Genomic DNA, 25329 nt, shown 5'->3' on the forward strand with positions numbered 1-25329 from the left:
CTCCGATGAAACACACACCATAAATCCTCTCTTTGCTATACAACCCCTCTTTTCTGTCCGAAATCAAACCCGCCATGTATGTGCCTGAGAATTATTCCCATTAAGATTGGCGACACAATTCCTCGGCAAGCGTGAATTTTCAGCCAAAGCCTGCAGAGCTGAAGGGTCAAGGAGGCCACTCTTTGAGGAGGCAGCCAAACTATTATGCAGATGTGCCCAGTTTTGAAAATGCCTGCCATTTCTGATCCCTCTGCCTAATAAGTTAGACAATGAGAAATGAGCAAGCCATTTGGAGAGTATCCACCACTTTGCTCTGCTGGTGCAAAGGGTCACATATTTGCTGGGGCATAGACGTGTCCCAGACAGGCAATATATTTGAGAAGACCACCGCTCCTTCACAATAACAACGAGAGCTTCAAAAAAGGAGAGGCCAAACTGTGCCTCAGTGGAAAATAGTTATCATATTCCCTGCAAGGGAAACAAAGGTAATGCACAATTAACTTAATTGTGCATGCAATGCACATCCAGGATTTAAATCTGCATTGTGTCCCATAGAGAGATGCCTGTGCTTTTGAATGTGGGCCATGATATGAAATGAAGCCTGTTGAAGATAACTTATTTATTTAAAAGCATCAGTAGATACTGGTTAGTAAACACATACACACATTTTAAAGGCCTGTCTGAATAACAGTTTTTAGGAGACATCTAAAAGAAGGCAAGAATGATTCCTGCCAGACCTTTACTGGCAGGGAGTTCAACAGGGCAGGACTTGCCACACTAAAGGCTCAGTCCCTAGTAAGGTTGGCCAAACCTAAGAGGCATGGGGAACCACAAGAAGTGCCCCATCAGAGGATCTCAGTGATCGAGGTGAAGCATAAGGGATCAGATGCATCTACAATACATGAAAATGATTCTGATCTAGGTTGATAAAACCGCTTGCATGACTTTCTAGGTAAAGAGCATGATGCCAGTATGCAGGGAGGCAGAAATAATGGGGGGGGGAACAAGTTTTATACATTTGTGCCCACTTCCGTAGCTGTTGTTTCTTTACTCAGTGGGATCTGATGAGGATTTATTATCTGTTTAGATTTTTAGCTGGCTTTTCTATAAACCCCGAAACAGCTTACAAATGTCAAGGACTTATAAACATCACTCATTCAGATGTTTTGAAGCAAAATAAAAGCATTCCCCAGGAAGGGAATTCCAATATTTGGGTTCCACCACCAAAAAGGCCATCTCTGGTACTGACATATCATATATGGTGATAGGATACAAAGCAGGGCTTCTGAAGCTGATTATAAAGCTGGTTTATAGGGGAGGTGGTAGTTCTTAATCTATCCTCATCCTCGACTGTTGAGAGCAATAACACGGGCACTTTGAACTGAGATTGGAAACAAAGGGGCATCTAAATGAAAATGGTCAAGAATCAGTGTGATCCAATTGTCTGGATCCAGTCAATGCTCTGGTGCGTGCATTTTGGACCTGTTGCAGTTTCTGAACTGCTTTTAAATGCAGCCCCATGTAGGACACATTGCAGCAGGGCTATGGAATCAAAGAATTGTAGAATAGTAAAGCTGGAAGAGGCCTATAAGGCCATCAAGTCCAGCCCCCTGCTCAATGCAGGAATCCAACTTAAAGCATACTCAACAGATCACTGTCCAGCTGCCTCTACAATGTCTCCAGTGTTGAAGAGCCCATCACCTCCCTAGGTCATTGGTTCCACTGCCATCCGGAGCTAACAGGACGTTTTTCTTAATGTTCAGCCAAACTCTGGCTTCCTGTAAAATGAGCCCATTATTCCATGTCCTGCACTCTAGGATGATCAAGAGACCTCGGCCCTCCTCTGTGTGACAACCTTTCAAGTACTCGAAGAGTGCCATCAAATCTCCCCTCAGTCTTCTCTTCTCAAGGCTAAACATGCCCAGTTTTTTTCAGTTTCTCCTCATAGGGCTTTGTTTCCGGTCCCCTGATCATCATCATTGCCCTCCTCTGAACCTCTTCCAATTTGTCTGTATCCTTCTTAAACTGCGGTGCCCAGAACTGGACGCAGTACTCAACATGAGGCCTAACCAGTGTTGAACAGAGGCTAACAAGTACTTCACATGATTTGGAAACTATACTTTTGTTAATGCAGCCTAAAATAGCCTTTGCCTTTTTTGCAGCCACATTTTACTGCTGGCTCAGTTTCAGCTTGGGATCAACAACAATCCCAAGATCCTTCTCTCTTGAACTATTGCTGAGCCAAGTATCCTCCATCTTATATCTGTGCACTCAGTTTCTTTTTCCTAGGTGCACAACTGTGCACTTATCCCTGTTAAATTTCATTCTGTTGTTTTCAGCCCAGTGCTCCAGGCTATCAAGATCACTTTGAATTTTGTTTCTGCCAGGGTATTTAGCTATTCCTCCCAATTCTTCAGCCCAAGCACCATATTCCCTTCTGGGCAAGTTTCTGGGGAGGGGGGGGAGGCACATGCCAGTGGTGGGCAGGGCCAGAAGCAAACATGGCAGGAGGAACAAATATCACCTCTGTACAGTAGATTCGTTTCTACACACACTTGCCTACCCCTCTCTGTGTTCTCAAAGTTCAAGGACATCATCCAGCCAGACAAAAATACACAAGGAAGGTGTGAAGCAAGGCCGGAGAGGAGTGTGGCCTCGGGGAAAGATGTGGGGCAAAGGGGGTGTGGCCTGGTGAGTGTTCCAAGGGCCAGATAGAGGGGCCCAGAGGGCCAGATATGTCCCCCAGGCCTGAGGTTTCCCTCCCCTGTATTATAGTAATCCAGCATGACGTTTTGAGACATAAGACAAGACGGAGGCTCCTCTCATTCCATGTACAAAAGCTAACTAGCTTCAATTCAGCGCCAGCAAATGGTCAGCATCTTCTGCGGCACCCAAGGGCAGCAGGGAAGCTCAGGGGGTGAAGGACAGGATGCAAGGCACTGCCTGCTCTGTCCGCTTCAGCACCTACTGCCTGCGATGGCCATTTCATTCAGCCTAATGACAGACCTGGCCCTGCACTGAGTGACTGAGACCGGGTCTGATTTCTCTACGAAAGGTTGTCACTAGTTGTTTTTTTAAAAAAAGTTGAGCCAGAATAAACCCCCATTTCGCCATCCATTCACTGGTTGTGAAATGGGGAGCTATTTTGGTGATTTTCTGGGTGAAGCCAACTTAGGCTGCTTTCACACATGGGGCTAATAGCACTAGTTTAACGGATTAAAAGGGTAGCGCTTCTGTCCCGATTTCTAAAATCCCTTTCACCCTGCAGTACCTCTTGCGATAAGGAACAGTACTTTTTCAGCCGATATAGCGGCATTTTGCACAACTGTCTTTCACACTGCTTGTTTTCGTCCCTCACCCACGCACACTGTTCCCCACTGTGTAGGAGGTCTAAGATCTTGTCCCGTCACCTCTCCCTTTAGGATCTGACGTTTTAAATTGTTTTAGTTGTATCAACACAGGGGTGTGTCAGAAACGCTGCTGCTATCTGCGCCGATGCCAGAATACCGGTACAATGTTCATCGGGGGGGGGAAAAACCTGCGCGACTAAAGGGCGGGAACGCACTGCATGCTGGGATGCCTGTCACGTGAGCAGCGGCAGCTAGCGAAACACTCCCACGACCTTCCACGTTCCCAGCCTTGCTAAGGGATTATTTCTGGTATCATTTATTGGAGAAATTAGTGCTACACTTGCACTACATTCCACCAGAATTCCGGAGCTACCCGGTATGTCATGTGAAAGCTCAAATATAATGCGTAGATTACCAGGTAAGAAATGGTCAGCATAATGGAATAAAGTGCATGTGTGAAAGCACCCTTACTCCCAGCAGCATGGTGCTCCTCATCCCAGCCACTGGCTGATGAGCATCATATTTTTTTTAACCCAGAATACCCCTCAGGTTATGAAGTGCGGATAGAGGATAGGCCATTAAGGTTAAATGGAGCAGTACCCCACCAACCTCAGTCTGCTCTCAGCCTGCCCCCACCTGCCTGTGTTCTTACTTACAACCAGTCCAAGGGGGTGGCCCTGGCTGTCAGTTTCCTTCCCCGTCATCTCAGTGCTGCCTTTGTAGAACTCAGCAAGGAGAATACGGCCAAATCTGCCTGTCATCGGCTCTGGCACCACCTGCTGTCAGCCTCCCTGCCTTGCACCCTACCAATCCCAATGGGCACCAGCCACACTGTAATTCTCCCCCCAACCCCTTTTGGGGCTCATGGAATTCGTTCAGTATTACATTTTTAGTCTATTTTAATACCTTTTTAGACAATCTCTCATTTCATGGTTTCTTGAGATCTCCTTAATCACACTTCCCAGATGCTTTCAGCCAAGTATGCTGCAAGGTATATGATGCAGGAAGGCAGTTTCTTTGTTGATTCCAGAGATTGGGGAGTTGTTCATACGAAGAAAGATTTGGCAGGACTGGTCGGCATATCCAATGGGTGTTCAAGCTCAGGGTGAGCTGAAACTAGAGGGTTGTGGCGTGTGAAATCCCCGTCCTTCCAATTTACCTCCAGGTTCAGTTCTTCAAGGGCTGCTTGCAGCCAAGACTGTCACCACCGTTTCGGTGGCTCATCAAGAGAGTCACCCCCAGTTTTGTAAAGAACCGGGTGGCACTGCCTGCCTTCTGACAAGGTGCTGGAAGAACAAAGCAACTTTGGTCATCGTGACTGTTAACTAGGAACAGGAGACGATTTCAATAGAGTTTGAATTTAAAGAGGAATATGTCAAAGTCACGCTTTCTGAAACAATAGAACCAACCCACAGCTATCCTTCACGATTCGCACTTAGCTAGAGTTTGCAAGGCTGTCCACCAGCCAAACAGTGGTTACAAAAATGCATCTATTCGGGGAAAGCGTGCATGAAAATGAGTATATTAGTGAAAACTCACTCTGTTAGGAGACAATGCTTGCAAAATGTGAACGTTAGTCAAAAGTGCACACAACTAATGTGTTGATTCACACAAAAAGAAATTCACACGCAAACGTTGAAGATTTGTTTTTGAAAAAATCACAAAGTGCTGCAGAAATGGGGAGAGCTGAATTTAAGGTTGGGAAAAGTGAGAAATCCTTCCATCCATACTATTAACAGCCATAGAAGAAACCATATGAATGTAAATAAGGGAGTCTCCAGATAGACCAGGTGCAGGAAATTGGATCTGGCCGGTGGACCAGATTACCTCTCCCACTCCCTGTAGTCCAACTCTAACAGGTGGGTGGGATCTCCCACTGTCAGTCACCTGAGATCATCATTATCACATCAGGTGGCAACTTCTTCGTGAGCCAGTTGGCTGTACCTCCTGATGGAGAACTCCCCAGTGTAGCTGAGTGTAGTGGGGCTTGCTGTCAACACCACTCAGCAAGCCCTGCTTGCTAAGGAACAGTCGGGAACACACCCTGATTGTTCCTTAGCAGCCATGTCTTTACCTGCCCCACACCTGGTTTGTGAAAACTGCCTTGCTGGCCCAATTGGGACACCAGCTGGGTCTCATTTAGGGTCAGGAGCCAGAGGTTCCCCATCATGGACAGGCAAGGCAATGGGTGGGCTTTGTCCCCTCCAGGGCACAGACAAAAGTTGGGCACAACTTCATAGCCTGAGAAGAAGGCTGCAAAGCCAACAGGTCAGGTTTGACTCAGCTCTAATTCAAGCTGACAGTGTGAAGAAATGTTGTCTGTGGGGGTGTAGTGGTTCAGGGTCTCGGGAGTTCTAAGACCCCTTACCATTTTGGGAAAAGATTTCCAGCCATGTCCCTATGTCACCAGAGTCCTAAGAGCCAATCATCATAAAAGGGGAGTGTGCTAGCCACTGAGAAGAATCTTCTAACCCACTTCCCTGTCCTTTCCTGATGATTGGATTCAATCAGAATGAAAGGAGGCGAGTCAGCCACTGAGAAGACTCTTCTCAGTAGCTAACACACACTCTTTTCATGCTGATTGGCTCCTAGGAATGTCCGCTATAGTAAGAGAAGGTGTGTGAGGGGGGAGAACGGAGGACAGAGGAGATGATAATGGACAGCAACCAAGTGAGTGAGGGGCTGTGGCTGTCAGGGGGCGTGGCATGAAGGGACCATGCACTTCTGAGTTTGCCACGGCTCTACTGGTTGCCCAAATCCCTGTCACACCGCCTGACCTATTTTCTGTCTACGGCAGGGACAGCTTGAAAGAAATCAAGCCACCCAATCACAGGTTGAGAATCAAGCAATGGGACAATAAAATCTCAATGTGATTTTCTGGACAGCTAGCTGGAATATGCAGTGAATGTGGCTACAGTAGATTTCTTGGTTGTGTGGCCTTGCCCCAGGAGATCAACGAGCCCTTTCCAGGCAACCAAACGTCCTCAGGGTTCTTTTGTTTGGGGTTGCTTGAATGTCTGTATCGCCCTGCCAAGTGAGAAGAACTTATACCACACGCCTATATAAGCAGGGATGGGAAATCGAGGCCGAATGCAGCCCCACTGTTGGAAGACAGGCAAAAGCAACTCCTGTTTGGGTTCTTTTGCTAGAAAATTGCATAGCAAGATTCAGAGAGTGCAAATTGTGAAGGATAGCTGTGCTTCAGTTTCCACATTGATTTGGGACATACAGATTTGGTAGGTTCACATTAACATGTGAACGGGACCCATTTCTCCCCTGCCCTCTACTTAATGCATAGTCCAAGGTCAGCCAATGTGGTGCCTTCTGGATGTTGCTGGACTCCAACTCCCATCACCCCCCAGCCAGCATGGCCAATAGTCAAGGATGATCGGAGCTGTACAACAACCACATTAGAAGGCACCACATTGGCAAGGTGGAGACATTCACACCTGGAATCCCTTCACAAAAGGCAACAACATCCACATCGTGCATATCCCTTGTTCATGATGGGCTTGTTCAGAGATGCGTTGAAGTTCCTAGTTCTCCACAGCCTCAAGGGACAACTTGCATGTGCGAATGAGCACAGCAAAAGCAAAACAACCTGGCCCTCACTTAACCAGAGTCAGAGAGCAATTTTTCAAGACTGGAAAGCTATCAAGTCTGCACTCAGGTTTATGCCAGTAACAGATTGTTCCAATCTTGTTTTGCCTAGGTCTGTAGCAATTGCGGGGGGGGGGGGGGAGAGATTTGGTGGATTTCGATCTACTGAAATAACATACTGTGCTCAGGATAAATCCTTACAGATTTTATCAGATAATTTAGCATTCATTCTAAGGCTTCAGCATTGGGGAGAGGATTTTTACGGTGCCGTTTCTCAGCATTTAAACCGAACGCTATTTTGTCTTCCCTGTTCCCAGGACTCCTTCAGTATTCATATTAGTGGTAGTAGTCATAATAATGTTCCTTTTATATCCCACCTTTCCTCCAAGGGGCTCAAGATAGCTCACACGGTTCTCCCATTTCCAGTTTTATCCTCCCAACGATTCTGTGAGGTCGGTGAGGTTGAGAGACAGTGACTGTCCCAAGGTCACCCAGTGACTTGTTCTGCTTCAGCAAGACTTGCTTTTCTATATGATTGGCTATTTTACCTTTAACAATACTTTCCACCAGTTTTCCTGGAACAGGCGTTAACCAGCCTGGACTTTCTGCAATCCCCCAGGCTTTCCTTTTTAAAAACTGGTGTTACGATGGCCACTTTCCAGTCCTCGGGTATGGAGGCTGATCTTAGAGACATATTTTTTCTTAGAAAATCAGCAGTTTCACATGTGAGTTCTTTAAGAACTGCTGGATGGATGCCATATAGATCCAGGAATTTGACAGTTTTAATTTTGGCTATTGGGGCTAGAACTTCATCTCTCATCACCACCGTTTGCCTCAGTTCCTCAGACTCCCTTCCTGCAAAAGTTAGCTCAGGCACAGGGATCTGCCCTATATCTTCTGCTGCTCAGACGGATGCCGAAAATTCATTCAGCTTCTCTGCTGAATGTCACTATGGCTTGTAGAGGCAGGTCCATGAGAGAGCATCTGATTTGCATGCAGAAGGTCCAAGGTTCAACCCCTGCCACCTGCAGGTAGGATTCAGAATGTCCCCTGCCTGAAATCCTGGAGAACCACTGCCAGTCAGTGTACACTAGGGATGGGATGCCTACATCCCTCCAAATCAGTAGAGACTGGTGGCTCTGATGTCAGTGGGGCAGTGAATCTGTTCTGGGTTTTATTCCGAGCTTTCAAAAGAACTGTCGAAGGTGCTGAAGAGCCACTCCACTGCTCTAAATGTTGTTGGACTCCAGCTCCCATCAGCCCTTGCCAGAATGGCCCAATGGTCAGAGATTGTGGGAGCGGTAGTCTAGCAAAATCAGCTGTTTTCTCTTCCCTGGGTGTAGACAACACTGGTCTAGTTGACCTGACTCAATAGAAGGCAGCTTTCTATGTATCTCTGGACTTCATAATGTTTTTTTCCTTGTATTAACATTTGGATTTGAGAACCAAAAAGTCTTAAGCCTGCCCTGGAGAGGAATGTCAGATAGGCAAGCCCAATCACTGAAATAAACCTTTCCCATATAAACTCTTAATGAAATTATTTTAAAAGGGTGTTTTATTTCATCATTGATTCAGCAAAGCAATGGAGACACCTTGTGGCCTGCTGCGGAAATACAAAATAAAAGGAAGATTGGTAAAAAAACCAGTAGTGTCCTCCCTAAATCCATGCAAAGGAAGAACAGTTGGATATTTACAGACCATCAATGAGCCATGTTGAAAGCAAACAGAACAGTCCACCCTGCACATGTTCCCCTTTGAAGCAGAGAGGCTAGAAATGTTTTCGGACGTCGACCCAGCTTGCAAATACACTCAACTCAAACTGATGCGGATCCACGCGTTGTAGTTTTGTCTTCTGGTGAGCTAGGATAGAGATGGGGAACTTTTTTTTCAGTCTGGGGGCCACATCCCCTCCTGGGCAACCTTCTGTGGATTGCATGCCAGCGGTGGGTGGGGTCAGAGGCAACAGTGAATGCAGCAGCAAATGTAGATTTTGCCTTTGCACAGTAGGCTGCACATCCTGACCTCTCTCTCTCGAGCCTCCATTCAGGCAAGCAGGAGGCATTGCCAGACTTCAAGGGTGCATTCCAGCCAAGCAAAAACTCTCTGGAGGGTGCAAAGCAGGGCAGGTGAGGGGTGCAGCCCCTAAGCTAGCCTTTTGCTCTCAGGATGACGCTGTCCTACCACCAGTGCTGAAGTAAAATTCCACCGCCAGTCCAATTAGCTTCTCTATGACGAATTTGAGAGTGGGAGTGTTTTGCCCTTGGGTTGGCCCTGCTGGAGAGCCACTGCCACTCAGAGGGAAGACAACGTTAGATGGACAAATGGCTTGACTTGGTAGAAGGCAGCTGATATCGAGGATCCATAGCTCAGTGACAGAGCCTCCGCTTTGCATGCAGAAGGTCCCTGGTTCAATCTACGTTTCTTTCAGGTAAAGGGATCAGGCAGCAGGTGATGGGGAACGGCCTTCAGCCTGAGATCACTAAGAACTGATGCTAGTCAGTCGGCAAAAATGGCTGAGAAAATAGACGGACCTCATGTAAGGCAGCTTTGTGTGTTTTTACGCAGGTGTGGAAAACCTAGGTACTGCTGAACTATAACTCCCCTTAATCCCTGGCCATTGGTCATGCTTGCTAGGGCTGATGGGAGTTGCAGTTCAGCAACGTCTGGAGAGTCAACGGTTCCCCACATCTGTTTGTCCTGGAACAGCCACAGCTCAGTGGAAGAGCACCTCTGTTGCAAGCAGAAGACCTCGGCTTTGATCGTTAGCGGGTGGGGAGAAGGTCTGTGAGGCGATGCTGCCTGTCAGAGCAGACAGTGCTGGGCTAGATGGATAGACGGACTCGGTATAAGGCAGATGCTAATGATCCTGTGGTTTCATCAAGGTTCTTTATGTGCCAATGATGCACAGGAGCATTTTAGTTTAGAGAAAAGGCAAGTAAGAGGTGTCATAAGTGTATAAAATTATGAATGAGATGGAGAAAGTGAATAGAGAAAAGTTTTTTCTCCCTCTCTCATACCATCAGAACTCACGGGCATCCAACGAAGCCGAATGTTGGAAGATCCGGGACAGACCAAAGAAAGCACTTCTTCACGCAGCGCATAGCTAAACTATGGGATTCGCTCCCACAGGAGGCAGTGATGGCCACCAACTTGGGTGGCTGTAAAAGAGGATGAGGCAAATACATGGACGATAAGGCTATCAACAGCTACTAGCCATGACGGTTATGCTCTGCTGCACAGTTGGAGGCAGCGTGTTTTGCAAATACCAGTTGCTGTAAACTGCAGGAAGGGAGAGTGTTCTTGCACTCAGGCCCTGCTTCTGGGTTTCCCATAAGCATCTGGTTGGCCACTGGGACGTCAGTCTATCAACAGCTTGGTACAGACAGGGCCAGGTGCGAGTCATCCTGAGGGCAACCAGCCATTGTCTCCCCTTGCAGTTCCACTTTCAGAAGAACCCCCTCCCTTCTCTGCAGGAAGTCCTGCATATCTTTGACTTAAGTTCTCCTAGCTTCTTTATAGAGCATGTGAAGAACAGAAAAATGCATCTTACTTCAGAATACTCATCTTCAATGAAAAAGAGGGTCTCTTGCTCCAAAGATCACCATGAAACAGGAATACTAACTCCTACGGACAACCAGTTCTTCCAAAAAGGCACCACACCTTTGCTACTCAAGGTCACACCAGAGAAGGTAAAGGAGAACTTGTTATTCTTTAAATGCTGGCAAACAAAAGCAGAGGGGCACTTGATCTAGATAAGGATGGCAGCACTGGGGAAGGAAAGGAAACCTTTTCCCTCAGCAACTGCTAGCCTTGATGGCTATGTTCTGCCTCTGTGGTCGGAGGCAGTAAGTTCTGAATTCCAGCTGCTGGGAACCACAGGACAGTGCTCTTGCAATCAGGTCCTGCATCTGGGTTGGCCACTGTGAGAACAGGATGCTGGACTAAATGGGCTACTGGCCTGATCCAACAGGGCTCTTATGTCCATCAGCAAAATATGACACAAAAAGGCATCACCCCCACAGAGCCATTCCTCTGTCACCACCACCCAGGATGAATCGCCTGTTCTGCGATAGCACCTGCCCGCTGCAGTTTTTATATGCACATGCCTGGGGGGGGGGGAGGTAGAAAATTAAAAACTAGTTCAAGAGTGCCCTGTATGAACTGAAGAAGTCCTTCCTTTTTAGTCTGAACTGATTCCTCCAGCGTTCCAAGCTTCTTTGGATGACTCTGTGCTCCAGTATTATGACAGATGGAAGGAAACTTCCCTCTATCCACGTTCTCCACCCCATGCTTAACTTTATACTCCACTGAGTTCTGGCTCATATCGTCTACTCTGACTGGCAGTGGCTCTTCAAGGTCTCTAACAAAGAAAGCCCTTTCTCATCACCTACTCCCTGATCTTTTTTAACTGGAGATGCCGGGAGCTGCGCCTGGGGACATTTTGCACGCAAAGCAGATGATCCGCCACTAAACGATGGGCCCTCCTATAGTATACACAGCCTGAGTGTTTTTTTCAGTATTACATTTATTTCTTATTCTTACCACCACATCAATACGTTATTTAAAGTAAATTGAACATAACAGCAAGTCATAAACATTTCAGCGATATAAGCAGCAAAGAATTCACTCTTATATTTAACCATTCGAGAAATCTAATGCTATTCTTAAATAAGCCTTGTCTCAGAAAACAATCCCTTAACCACTTGTCAAATTGTTAATTTCAAATCATCTCTAACATCTCCAGGGAACGAAACACCATAACATGCATTAAGGATGTATCCTCCAGATCTGCTATGCTGAATAAAGTGTATCCACTTTTTCATAAACAAGTCTTTGCTTAATTTGTCTACTTCTTCAAGAATAAGTTAATTTTCTATCCTGAGCCATAGCAGCCCTGAACTCAATCAGGTCTACTCAGAGGTTTTTTTGGGGGGCGGGGGGAGGTTGGTTGTTTTAAGACAGTACTATTCATTTAGAAAAACAAATGTTTAACATGAACCATTTCTTTAACACACTCATTTAGATAAAAGTCAGGAATGCAGCGATTTTCATGCGTTATCTCAGTAACGTGCTTTCCCCCCCCTTTTCCTGATATAAGCATTGACCTCCGCAGTGTCGAAGCTGGTAAAGTAGCTTTAATGTTCTCTAGCTTTCCATAGCAAGCCTTGAAAACAGGATGCTCAGGGAAACAAGCCTCACACAATTAAGTTAGCTTTCTCCAATGGCAGCACACACAAGCATTTTGATGGATGAAGTGCAGCTGCTGCTGCTGCTATTGCTGCTGTTTTAAGTGTAAGCGGAGATCTCCATTAACTGGTAATAGCCGCCAAAACATGGTAATAGCTGCTGCTTCCTGTCACTGTAAAGTCTGCACAGAGTCTGACTTAGACAGGATCCAAGGGCAGAACATTCAGGGCTAACCTCTAGATGTGCTGGAAACTGGTCCTGTTCATTTGTTATTGATTTATATTTACTTGCACAGTTAGCAATGAAATAAATAAAAATGTTGAAGATTAAAAAAAATAAAAATGAAATAAAGAAAAAGAAATAATTCATGAATGCTACTAATAAGAAACCATCATCCGTCTATATTATGGATACAATCACCACCAGTTACCTGCATCTTAAGGGAAACACAGCAAGGGAATAGAAGCCCTCCCAAATAGGTATCGACAGGCCTGCACAAGCCAAAGTGTTCCTTCTGTCTGGCTAGCTCTTAGTCCCTCCACAGGATTGCTTCAGGCTGGGTTAGCCGGCACAGTTGGACTCCAGGTCCCATCAGCCCCAGTCAGAATGGCCAACGGTCAGGGACTTCTAGACTAGCAGCAACTAGAGGGCTACCCAGGGCTTAGATCCTGTAGTCAGGATAATGAAAATGAAAACTGGGGGCTCAACTGGCCATCTGCCTCTTCAGCTCTGCCCATCGGGACCCACTATCTCACAGACCTTACCACCAAGACACGCTCCCCGAAATGAATCTGAGAATGTAAGGAGAGTACTGCAGCTCGATCCGACCAAAGGCCTTTCTAGTCCAGCTTCCTGTTGCTCACAGCGGCCAGCCAGATGACCCCGGGAAGCCCACAAGCCAGACTACTGTTCTCACATTTGTGCTCCCCAGCTACTGGTATTCAGAGTAATGCTGCCTCTGATCCCAAGCATATAGTCACCATGACTAGTAGTCATTGACTAGGGCAGGGGTGTAATCATCTGGGGTCTCTGAGGGGCTCAGACCCCTTACTTTTTTGGGAGCAGGGTCCCAACCAGGTTCCTATGTCTCCAGCATGAAAGGAGAGTGTGTTAGCCACTGAGAAGACTCTTCCGACATGCTTCCTCGTCCTTTCCTGCTGATTGGAGCCAATCAGAGTGAAAAGAGGTGAGTCAGTGTGATGATCCTGTATTAGTGTAAATAGGGTAAGTGCTGTTTGTTTAGAAGATACATGGTAAGTGGAGTGAAAGAGGAGGGGGAGTGAATGGGCAGTAGAATGCTGGATGATTGGCTGAATGTTTAAAATGGCTGACTGTATAAAAGGAAGAATGTCAGGTAAATGTGAGGTGGATGTGGTGTGGACGTGTGTGGACATTGGTGGACTTGAGAGGGTTGTTTTGGTGGGTTTTGAGAGGAGAGGGTGGAGTTGGGATTAATACTAAGACCAGTACCTCAGGAATAGATGTAACCATATGCTTAAGTGCCTTTTAAAGAAATCTTGTTATCTCTGTTACTTAATAAATATATTTGGTTTACCAAAGGCCTGATCCTTGGCTGGGGTTTCACAGACCAGAAGGGAGGGTAAGGTAATGACCAAGGCTGAAGGGAAAGAAATGGTGGCAGCGGTGAAGAGAATAACACCACAAGCAGTCTGAGTAAATCAAAGGGATTGGGACAGCTTTAGCACTCAGTCACAGAGGTAACCAGATAGAGAGACTCAGGCAGAGTCTCTGGGACTACTGGTTATAGGATGTGACTGGTGGTGCTGCCTAGCAGGGGGATCTGTTGAGATCTGTGCTAGAGCGGGGAGAGAAACCATATAAAAGGACAGTCCGGACTGGTGGAGTCCCTGGTGGTGCCTAGAGACAGGCAGTAACCACGAGCAGGTAGGAACCTGACAGGGAGAGCCAGGGAAGGACGCCTCACAGTCAGCCACCGAGAAGACTCTTCTCAGTAGCTAACACACTCCCCTTTCGTGCTGATTGGCTCCTAATGGCATCTGTTGTTGTGAGAGAAGGCACACAGGGGAAGGATTGAGCAGTGTGGAGATGGAGGACAGCAAGCGAGGGGGTGTAGCTGTGAGGGGGCGTGGCATGATTATCATAAAGGGATCCTGCACTTCCAAATTTGCCCCTACCCCACTGGCAGGCAATCATTTTAATGAGTATTTTGTATCATTTCTGTGGAGTTTATGTTATATTGACTCACATATATTGCTGTGCACCGCCTTGGTCTTTTATATGAGCTGGCAGCATATAAACATTTTTATATGAATAAAATAGGTCAATTGATAGCTAATGGTGAGCATGTCAACCAAGACAGCAGATTGTCTCCAACTCAGTTTTAGTCAAAGTAAACTCAGTGAAATTAACAGATCTAAATTAGTCGTGTCCATTAATCTCAATGGGTCTATTTAAGTGTATTCAAATGCCCGCCAGCTGTGTGAGCATGTGCGGGTGATGCTGGCTGGGGGAGCAGAGCTCTTGCTCCACAATCCCCACCATCCTCCGGTCATGTGTGACCCAATGCTGGCAGGGATCACAGAGTGGGGGCTCCACCCTCCCAGCCACAGGGGCCCTCGGCCAGTGTCCAACCCGGCCACCCACTGGCCTCGGGTCTGCATACTGCATGCGAGCAGGGCAACACATGCACATACATGCAATGCCTGCTGAAGCACATGGACAGGGCTGGCTGCGTCTCTGCCTGATCACTTGGCCAGGGCCTTTTTGAAATGGTATTGTCAGTACCACGCTTGGAGAAGGTGACAGGCCATGCCGTAGCTCAGTGGCAGAGCATCTGCCTTGCAGACAGAAGGCCCCAGGTTCAATCCCCGGCATCTCAAGGTAGAGCTGGGAGAGATTCCCTGTCTGAAGCCCTGGAGAGCCGCTGCCAGTCAGTGTAGATGATAATGAGCTAGATGGACCAATGGTCTGACTCCGTATAAGGCAGCTTCCTATGTTCCTATGCCAACAACAAGCAAGAATCCACTGCCACATCCAAGGAATGGGAACAGCCAAAGAGGCTGTTGCCACCCTCTAGCATCCATTGCCTGGGGCAGCAACTGCACTCTGGCTCATTGTAGGGCCGGCCCTTTGTGCTTGGTATCAGGGGCAGGTGGGGCACTGGCCGAGGGCCCCTGAAGCTACAGGGGGGCCCTCCCCTTCCATGATCCATGGCATTAGCCACAGATCGCAAAGCAGGAGCTTCCGCCTGCCCGCCATTCCCTCGCCCCACCTGTCTCCTGCCTTTTAGCTTTGCCCTTAATGAAGATGGCGGCCGTGGTTTCCCTAAAGTACAGAAGCCCCTGCCGCCATCTTAGTTGATGGCAGCGATGTGCATGCCATCAACAAAGATGGTGGTGGAGGCTTCATCCCCTTAAGGAAACCACGACCGCCATCTTGGTTAATGGCAATGGTAAAAGACAGGAGACAGGTAGGTGGGGGCGTGGGGTAGGGGGTGGGGGGTGGCCGTGCCTGGAGCCAGCCCTACTTGGTATGGTAATAGAAGTGTCAGAGATATGTCCTTCTTTCCGCTTGTGCCCTATTGGAAAGCAAACGGGGTCATCAGAGCAACACTATTGTGATACTTTCAGGGTCTTGCCTTTAAAAGAGGGGTAGAGGAATGTGGCCCTCCAGGCCTCTCCATCCGGCCCTCAGGACGCCCCCCAGGCCCCACCCACCCCTGGCACGGCTCTGCACCCTCCTAAAGTGCTTTTGCTTGCCGGGAAGTTGTCGCTGAACTGTACTAATGCCTCTTGCTTGCCTGGTGGAAGGGTGGGTCAAAATGTGGATGCATGTATGTAGAAAGCTCTGACTTATACACAGTTGGAATGAGGGATGGGTGAGAATTTCGATTCAGTTCGCATCCCAAGCAGAATTTATCAAATTCGGAATTTGCAAAACAATATGAGAACCGAGACACAGCCGTCCGTAGAAATCCACGTGGGTTTGAATTTTGGGATGCAGTTTGCCAACTAAACAACATTTACAAAAATGCGTATATTAGGGGAGTGTGCATCAAAATGAACACCCAAGTGAAAATAACATGCAAAAAGGCACAAAGTGATGAGAAACGGCTTGCAAAAAGGTGCACCTTTGTCAAAACTGCCTACAAAAATGTGTTTATTTGGAGAAATTTGCACTAAAATGGTGGAGAATTTTCATGAGGATTTTTTTTAAAAACAACAACAGCAGATCAGTGTAGAAATGTCGAGAACTGAATTTTAACATTGGAAAAATGAGAAACGGAGAGAACTGAAACTGACAGATCTTTCCGTCCCTAGCTGGAATACAGTCTACCACACAAAGTGGCCTCGCCTACTTTTGCCTCTGGCTCCACCCTCCATGGGCATCTGACCCAAGGAGGGTGCCCAGGAGGAAATGCTGCCCTCAGCCTGAAAGAGTTTCTCACCCTTCCTTTGAAAGAAAGAGCCCATGCATACCCATCTCAGGCTTTGTAAGACCCCACCCCTGATCTCTCTTGGTGCTTCTGGAATATATAAGATTAACCATTATTTTATGTTATTTTTAAAGAAAAGAGGCAAAATATTTGTAAGAGGCAATAGTGAGCCAATTCCGGTAACCCATCTGAAGCCAGCCACGCATGAAATGAGAATTGTTCCAATTAAGATCTCGGTCCCAGCTCAACCAAATTATTTAAGATGCAAGGGATTAATGTTATTAATGAAATGTGGTCTGTATCAAAGCTATCTTGACTGCAATCAGCAACGGGAGGCAAAATGTATCCAGGCCGGGAGACCTGGAGGCACGCTTGGGCGGCTTTAACAAAGGGCACAAGGTCTCTGCAGAATTCCATTTGTCCATTTCCTAGTTTTACCGAGCCCTGTGAAACTGATGCACAAAGTCTAGCTGTGATTTAATGAGCGCCATCATGCTGGATGGTCAATGCTCTTTGTTTTTCCACACTGGCTTTACCTTTTCCCAGCTGCATGCAAAGGTAGACACCCGTCTCATGAGAGGATGTGTGTGCATGTGTATGGCTTAAGAAGAAAAAAATTAAAAAGGCTAGCCCTTCTGGCTTCATGTAACAACACAGGTTTATGCAACACAGTCTTCAGCTACATTTTTAAATTGAGGAACCATAACCAGGAATCTTCCTGTGCCACCCAAATGGCTAACAACTGTCCTGTGAAGCAGGCCACAAGGGACTCGATAAACTGTAAAAGAAAGACAGGGGAGTTGTTCAGGATCTTCAGGTGACTATCCATAGTAAGAAATCATCATCATCATCATCAAGGACAAGGACAAGTTTCTAGTTTTGGTGTACAAAGCCCTAAGCAGCTTAGGACCAGGATACCTGACAGATCATATTACCACTTATATACTCAACCGATCATTGTGCTCTGCAGGTGAGGGCTTCCTGCAGGTCCCATCTTATCAGGAGATCCGTTCCACAAAACACAGGAAGCAGACCTTTGAAATCCCCTCCCCTTAAATATTAAACAGGCGCCATCTCTGTTATCTTTTCTGCACCTACTGAAGATCATCCTCTTTCAACAAGCCTTTTAAGTAAAGGCCTTGCCCCAGTCTGCGTCTGTGCTGTAATTTCTTTTTAAGATGTTTTTAAAGATGTTTTTAAGATGTTTTGTTGCCACCACTCACCATATACTCAGAAGCGCATGTTACCAAAGTCTTCCAAGCTACACAAGAAGTGGATTGGATTGTGAAAGACCAACCCAAATTGTGTTTCCACTTTTACAAATGTGTAGGGCAATACAATATCTCAGAGAAGAGGTCAGGTCTCCTGCTGCTCTGGTGCATTCACTATAGCTGCCCATTGCACTGCTTTTTAAAGTCTGATAGAAATATCTGTGGGCTATAGGTACATTCTTAAACCACAAGGTTTTTTTTGCCTATTAGTGAATTTCTCTTCTTTTTAATCCGGGAGGTAAGAAATGGGATCATGTGCAAGTTTGCTGAGAATGGATTGATCATTTGCATGCTTATTGAGTTCAATGGGATTTGCTCCCCTGCAATCATGCTTAAGTTAGGATAGGTGAAATTGACCATCGGGGAGGGAGGGAGTGGGCAGGGGAAGAGGAAGAAGAAGGGAAGGAGAGGGGGAGAGAAGATGGGGAGGGGGAGGAGGGGAGGAGAGAGGGGGAAGGAGGGGAGAGAGGGGATGGGGAGAGAGAGGAGCAAGGTAGATCTGATTATATGCATTCTTATTGAGTTCAATAGGATTTACTCCAGTGCAATCATGTTTAGGACAGGTGAAACTGATCTGAGGGAGGGGAAGGGAGGAGATTAGGTGCATGGGCACTGGGTAGAGGGGAAGCCCCTTTCCAAAAGGAAAACATTATGAATGGTATCATTGTTTTTCAGGGTTTCCCTCAACATTTTATTCTACAGCAGGCACATGTAGTCTCCCACCCAAATTTAGCTGTCCCTGGCTACATCCACACCAGACTTTTATTTCATTTTAGACAGTCCTGGTGTCCCCCAAAGAATCCTGGGAAGTGTAGTTTGTGAAGGGTGTTGAAAGTTGCCAGGAGAGGTCCTATTCCCCTAACAGATTTACAATCCCCAGAAGAGGGGCTGACTCTCTGACCACTGGAGCTCTGTCAGGGGATTAGGGGTCTCCTCTCAGCACCCTTCACAAATTACACTTCCCAGGATTCTTTGAGGGAAGCCATGACTGTCTAAAGTGGAATCAGTATCTCGGATGGGTGTGGCCCCGATTAGCCAAGACAAGCAGCTGTGAGTCTGGCTTTTAGAACACTGATGGTTGGTTCTTACTGAGCATGCCCACACTTATCATTGACTCCAGTGCTAAATTTCTTAAATTAATTAAAAATCAGCCATGCATTTTTTAAACCTTTAAAATGCAGAAGATGAAGGTCAGAGTATGAGGCAAGGTCAGGAATAGGATTACAGGTACTCTGTGAACATGGCTGATTTTTAATTAATTTTCAACAAATTATGAGACCACTGACAAAAAAAAGTCCAACAGGGGTCTGGATTTTTTTCCCTCTTGTTTTACACTTTGAACTCTTGATTCTCTGTGTATTGCGTATCACCATGAAAACTTAGAGGGTTTTTAATCAAGCGTTTATGAGTTCAGGACTATAAGTTTTGTAAGGTTTTGTTTTGAAATGAGCTTATGGGAAGCAGCAGAATGACATGCGGGTATTTTCAATTTAATATGGCAGAATGTGAAAAATCCATGCTGGCTATAGTGTACAGCCACTCTCATGGCTTTATAATTTAGAGATGATTCATTTGCAGCAAGGATGATAATATTTCTGTGATTGTAATTTGTTTCAGTTGTTTTTAATATTGAATGTTAAACTGTGGTAACCCGCCCTGGGACCTGCTGGTGAATGGCGGGCAGTTCATTTGATGAAGATGATGTTGGTTGGAATTATGTTGGTTGGAATAATTGGAAAAGTACAATTCCTGACCTACTACAGAATCACGGTTTGTTGAAATCTGGGACGTGGCGTACATGATTACATTGACAAATGTGGTCAGAGTCAGACAGTACAGGCACGCAGAAAAACATATTAGCTGAGAAATGGAGTTTGCTCATTTCCTGTTGGAACAATAACGTTCAACAGCGGTTTTATTGGCTCTTATTGCATTACAATTTGAATTCTGTAGATTGAAAATTGTAATGCAATCCAATGCAGGGTAAGAACAAGAGAAGCAATGAAAGACCACAGAGCATCTAGAGTTGTTGTTGTTGTTATATGCCTTCAAGGCTATTACAACTTATGGTGACCCTAGAAAAAATTGTTTATTGTTCATAGCCATTGGCCGCCACAATACATAAAAATAAGTACCCAAAATAAACATATAACAACAAAGAACATGATATGTATAGATAACATGAATTTAAAAACTTAAAAACAATTAATATTAATTAAGCTTAAAAAAATTCAAACCTTCAGCCTAAAATCATTTACAAAATTTGCAATATCAAGATTAGGATAATTGTTTTTGTGTTCTCGCTCTACTTTTGCCCACTGCTAGGGCAAATTTAGCTACTTGGAGGGTTATGTACGGGTCCAAGCCAGCTAAAAGTGTGCAAATTTGCTCCATGATAGATCTATCTGCAAGAATTAAAAGAATTGGGTGAAGAAATTTGAGTCTTGGGGTGGTATACAGCAAACAGTTTAATAAATAATGGGCAATGTCCTATGGCGACCCTATGAATCTTCTTTGTCCTCTCTGACTCTGACCACATTTTTGGATATATTGATAGGGTTTTCATGGTAAGAGGTATACAGAGGCGGTTTCCCATTGCCTTCCTCTAAGCCTATGGCACCTGGTATTCCCAGGTGGTCTCCCATCCAAGTACTAACCAGGCCTGGTCCTGCTTAGCTTCCGAGATCAGACGAGATCGGGCGTGTTCAGGGTAGTATGGCCGCAGGCACAGCATCTAGCATAGCACATCACAATAGCAGAGGAATCATCAGGTGGTTTGCCAAGACCATCAGCAATGTTCAAGTGGTCTGTGGGGGGAAAAGGTTTGGGAACCATGGATGCAGAGGACATGGCAAACCTATATTTATTCAGGGGTGTAGTTGTCCAGGGTCTCGAGGGGTCTTAGACTCTTTACTTTTTTGGGAGCAGGGTCCCTATGTCTTCAGTGTCCTCTGAGCCAATCAGCATGAAAAGCTTGTTAGCCACTGACAAGAGTCTTCTAACTTGTTTCCTCGTCCTTTCCTGCTGACTGTTGCGATGCAGCCAACTCAGCAAAGACAGGAAGGGGGGAGGCATGAGTTCCAGGCACCTTCGCAGCCAGAAGAAGCAGAGTTGGGGATTGTTGTGTCTGAGCAGGATCAAGCGGGAGGGGGGCAGCCTGCTCTCCAGCCAGTTCCCATGAGTAACGCCCTTTCTGAGGAGCCGAGCGCACCGCCCCCAGTTGATGCAGAGGACTTGTCGGGGGAAGCTTCAGAGTCAGTGCCAGCTCCTCCTTTCCCAAGAAGTTCCCAGGAGGAATCCAGTGTGGCACCGCCCCCTGACCTTGAGCCTGTTGCTCGAGAGCAGGTGTCTTCAGATGAGCTGTTGGATCCGCCTCCCCTGTCTCCTCGTTCCCGTCGCCGCGAGAAACGGACAGAGCAAAGACAGGAATTACGAAGGAGTCAGAGATTACGTTCGAAAACATTTCCTATATAAGCCCGCCCCCTCCAGTGGGGGGTTGTTGAGTCAACTTCCTTCACACTCTGCAGAGCATGTCTAAAGTATAGTTAGGGACTTTAGTGAGTTAGCATAGGGTTTCCTATGAAGCGCAATGCTTTTGATGTATCCATTACTCTAATAAAACGAGATTTACTTGCACACACACACCAGCCTCATTCTTTCGGCTCTGGATGGGACACTGACTGGAGCTAATTAGAGTGAAAGGAGTCGAGTCAGCCACTGAGAAGACTCTTTTCAGTAGCTAACACTCTCCCCTTTCATGCTTATTGACTTCTAGGGATGCCTGTTGTTGTGGAAGAAGGCATTAAGGAGGATCTCATTCTCAACCCAGCAGCAAAAAAGGGAGGAGGAATGTGATTGTGAGTATCATGAAGGGACCCTGCACTTCTGAATTTGCCACGACATTACTGTGTTTATTGTTGGGGGAAGCTCAATACGTTAAAATAAATTATGGTTGAGGAGTGAAGATTAGGAAGTTTAAAAATGTGAAGAACAAAATGTATTGTAGCAATACAATGATCAACAGTATACTGAACAGGAATAGGACACTGTGTGCGTGTTTGTCATGTGAATATTTATGGGTATATTTACACAGTAGCTGAAAGTATATTTAAATGTAACTTATTTGTGTTTATAGCAATATAGTTATTTTATAGTTACGCTAACTTCTTTCTGTATTTATAGAACATTCTGCAGTATTTATATAGTAAATCAATTTTGAACCCAGCTCAGTAAGAAATCAGCAGCCTGTGCAGCGCTCTCAGCAAAGGAATAGCATGTTGCCAGTACACTGCTTCTGTGAATGGTCTGGCTGCAGTTTTCTCCACTAGTTGCATCTTCCAGACCAGATACAAAGGCAGCCTCACATAAATGACATTTTGCATTGTTGCTGGTGATGGTGTGTGTTTTTAATTGCATTTATTTTGTGAGTCGCCTTGAGACGTCTGTGCAGAGTGCCTAAAAAGTCCAAAAAATAATACTCTCTCCTAAGGAATATGCTGGAATTCCACCCAATTCAGATTTGGTACTGAATTTTCTATTAATTCACTTATTCTCTATTGAGCATATTTTTATGTAGTGATTTTCCACAGCAATTTTCTATAAACATTTTTTAAAAATCCTCTCTAAAATATTGATACTACGAATGATAATTTCATTGATTTCCTTTCATTTATTGATATTTCCTTTCATTTATTGATATTATTGATAATATCATTTATTGATATTTCCTTTAAGAATATTGTTATTTCCTTTAAAAAATATCATTATTAATATTTTTTGCTAGGGGAAAAATGGATTGGTACAAGCAGTAGGTAGCAGACAAAGGATGAATTCAAATCAACGCCAGCCTGTTAGGTTGATGGGATGCTTTCAAACCGGCACTGGCCAAAGGATTCCTTACTACTCTCATTCCTGTGTTTGTATTTAGACCAACAGACTCTCAGAGGAGAGACCAGTCCTCCTACACTCTCTGCAAAGTCTTCTGTGTGTTGATGACGCAACACAAAGGAGGCCAAGAGTTTAGTGTGCAAAATGCCATACATTCCAAGGACACTATAAATTATTGTACTCACAAAATAGCCCAGTTCCCAAAATTCTGTCATATTATAAGCTCCCATCACACATTTTGCTGGCCCTGCCTCTGAGGTCATCTGGCTCCTCACTCCATTCCCTGAAGTCCACACATTGAGCATGACATCTGAGGGGGGGAAGCCTATTGTGCCACTTCAGGGAGAGACAGAGATAACCTTTTCCACCCAAGGGCTGAACCATAATCTTCCAGAGGCCACTTAAAAGTGGTTGGTCAGTGGCAGCTGGTGGCTTCATGTCAGTGGGGCAGTGGAATCCACTCCAGGTTTTATTCTAAACTTTCAAAGAGGATGTCACTGGGGCAGAGTCCCAGGGGCCAAAGAGAGAAGCCTGAAGGACCACAATCAGGCCCCAGGACTAGGGTTCTCCAACCCTGATTTCAGGCATTCCAAACCCTCAGATCTTAGGGCAACTGCTCCTTCCTTTGTTCAGGACCACTGGCTGCATTCCCTTCTCTGTCTTCCCACTAGAGCATGCTCATCATAGGTGGGAAGTGGATGACGCAGCTGACCACTCCCCATCAGTTCCTTTAGCCTCTCTCAAGAGGCCACAGCACGCTCAGGCTCTGTTGCCCTATCGTGTCATGTCACAATTACTATTGCTGTCACTTTCACTATAGCCACCATCTCCACTGTCTCCTCCTCCACCACCACCTCCTGCTCCCTGTCCATGGCTCTGTCTGATGTTTATAAGCCATCAGGAACAGCCTGGAGGCTTGCAGCTTCTTATCAGATCCACCTTTACCCACCTGCAGTCCATTCCTGCCAATTACTAGTCATTTGGTCTCGTAGGTGATCCCTGATTGGTTAGGATCACTCACAGAGAAATGAAATGGAGTGGGGGAACAGCCACTAGAGAAGCAGCAGAGAGGGGGAAAGTGGGGACAGTGGGCCTTGCAACCACAAGAAGAGATAGGGCCAATAGTTTTTTTTCCAGAGGTGCCTTCTCAAAATCACTATTTTTGAGGCAAAAACCAAACTTAGCCAAACAATCAGCTCAACAGTTCTGTGAACCAGCCCTACACGGACACGACTGAGTGTTGGTCCTCCCTCTCCCCCCCCCCATTTTGAAGTGGACACTCAATGTAATGTACTGCCGATATTATTATTATATGAGCACTTCATTTCAGGTGGAAATAAGAAAGGTAGATGCAAGCCGCTTGGCAGGGGGAGGAGGAGGAGGAAAGGATCTTTTTCAATGCCTTGTTCCCTTCTGGCAACACAAATGATAACAAAGTCTGAAAAAGGGCACGATCAATATCCAGCGCTCTGCAGAGCCAACGGAGCAAGGCTCCTCACTTGAAAAGCAGCAAAACTTCGTGAAAGACTTCTCTGCCATTCAGGAAAAGGGTAGGGAGAAAGGATCCAAGTCCAAGAGGTTAGATATCTGCTGCCGACTCTAAGGATGCTTCCAGACTGTTGCTATTTTGGGGTGGGATTCAATCACATTGGCAAATTCAGGTTGCACAATTACAGCTGATGGGGAGGTCCCGAGCAACAACCTGTGTACCCAAAAGATTGGACGTTTTTGGAAAGTGCAGGGGAAAGTGTGGAAGAACACTAGCTTTGACACAATGTCTAATCTAACCTCGCAAACAAATCACTGTGAAGGCTCATTGAAAAGCCAGTGTCATCTAATCTCCCTCCCAGAAAGAATGCTCAATAAACAGGTCACCTGGAAGCATCCTAAATTAACACGTGCGTGCATGTTATGAACACAACTTTGATGCATCAGTTACTGATCAGCGCTTGTTTCATAACTTGTCTCTCAATTGTGCTCTTAATGCGTTTCATCTGCAACAACAGATCCCTGACTATCAGAGTAATTGCCCATTAAAAATAATCATTCAAGTAAACTCTGCATTCCCCTAACTATGTTTCATAAGGTGAGAACCACGTTTCAGTTACATCTCCGATGATCCCAACAGAACAGCAGCCAAAGCTGGAGTCTGCAGCTCCCAAAATAAAGATTTGCAAACATGTCAGACGGATATGTACCGAGCAGGGACCTGCCATACCACTCTTTGGCCATTTCCAGTTGTGGTGCTATACTGGAGCAGAGAGCAGGTTAGGGACACCCTCCTCAAGTTGCCTCATTGGCATAAAGAGAAAGGCAAATAAGTTCTACTGCACAGGTATGTGATCTGAGCACCTGAACCCTTTACATCCTGTGAAAGGTTGCCTGCAGACCTTCCTACCACATGGGAAAGTAAAGTGCAAGAAACATCACTCTCATCATCAGTTATACTAGTGTGAGGAATCTGTGGCCCTCCAGATGTTGTTGGACTCCATCTCCCATCAGCACCAGCCTGCATGGTCAATGGACAAGGATGATAGCAGTTGTAGCACAGGGGTGTAGACAGGATCTTTATTTCACCCCATACCAATGGACAACTTTGACAGGTGGGGGGCCCATC

General features: G+C 45.9%; 1 protein-coding gene and 1 non-coding gene across 6 annotated transcripts in view; both read right to left on the bottom strand.

Moving 5' to 3' along the window:
• The window catches only part of GRIN2A (glutamate ionotropic receptor NMDA type subunit 2A), a 212238-nt gene that overhangs the window by 54287 nt on the left and 132622 nt on the right, over positions 1-25329 (bottom strand). The gene's annotated exons all lie outside the window — the stretch shown is intronic.
• On the bottom strand, positions 20434-20552 carry LOC133372166 (5S ribosomal RNA). The gene has a single exon (XR_009759464.1). It is a non-coding gene; the product is annotated as a 5S ribosomal RNA (ribosomal RNA).

Source organism: Rhineura floridana, chromosome 17 (assembly GCF_030035675.1).
Source record: "Rhineura floridana isolate rRhiFlo1 chromosome 17, rRhiFlo1.hap2, whole genome shotgun sequence".
Classification (NCBI taxonomy): Eukaryota; Metazoa; Chordata; class Lepidosauria; order Squamata; family Rhineuridae; genus Rhineura; species Rhineura floridana.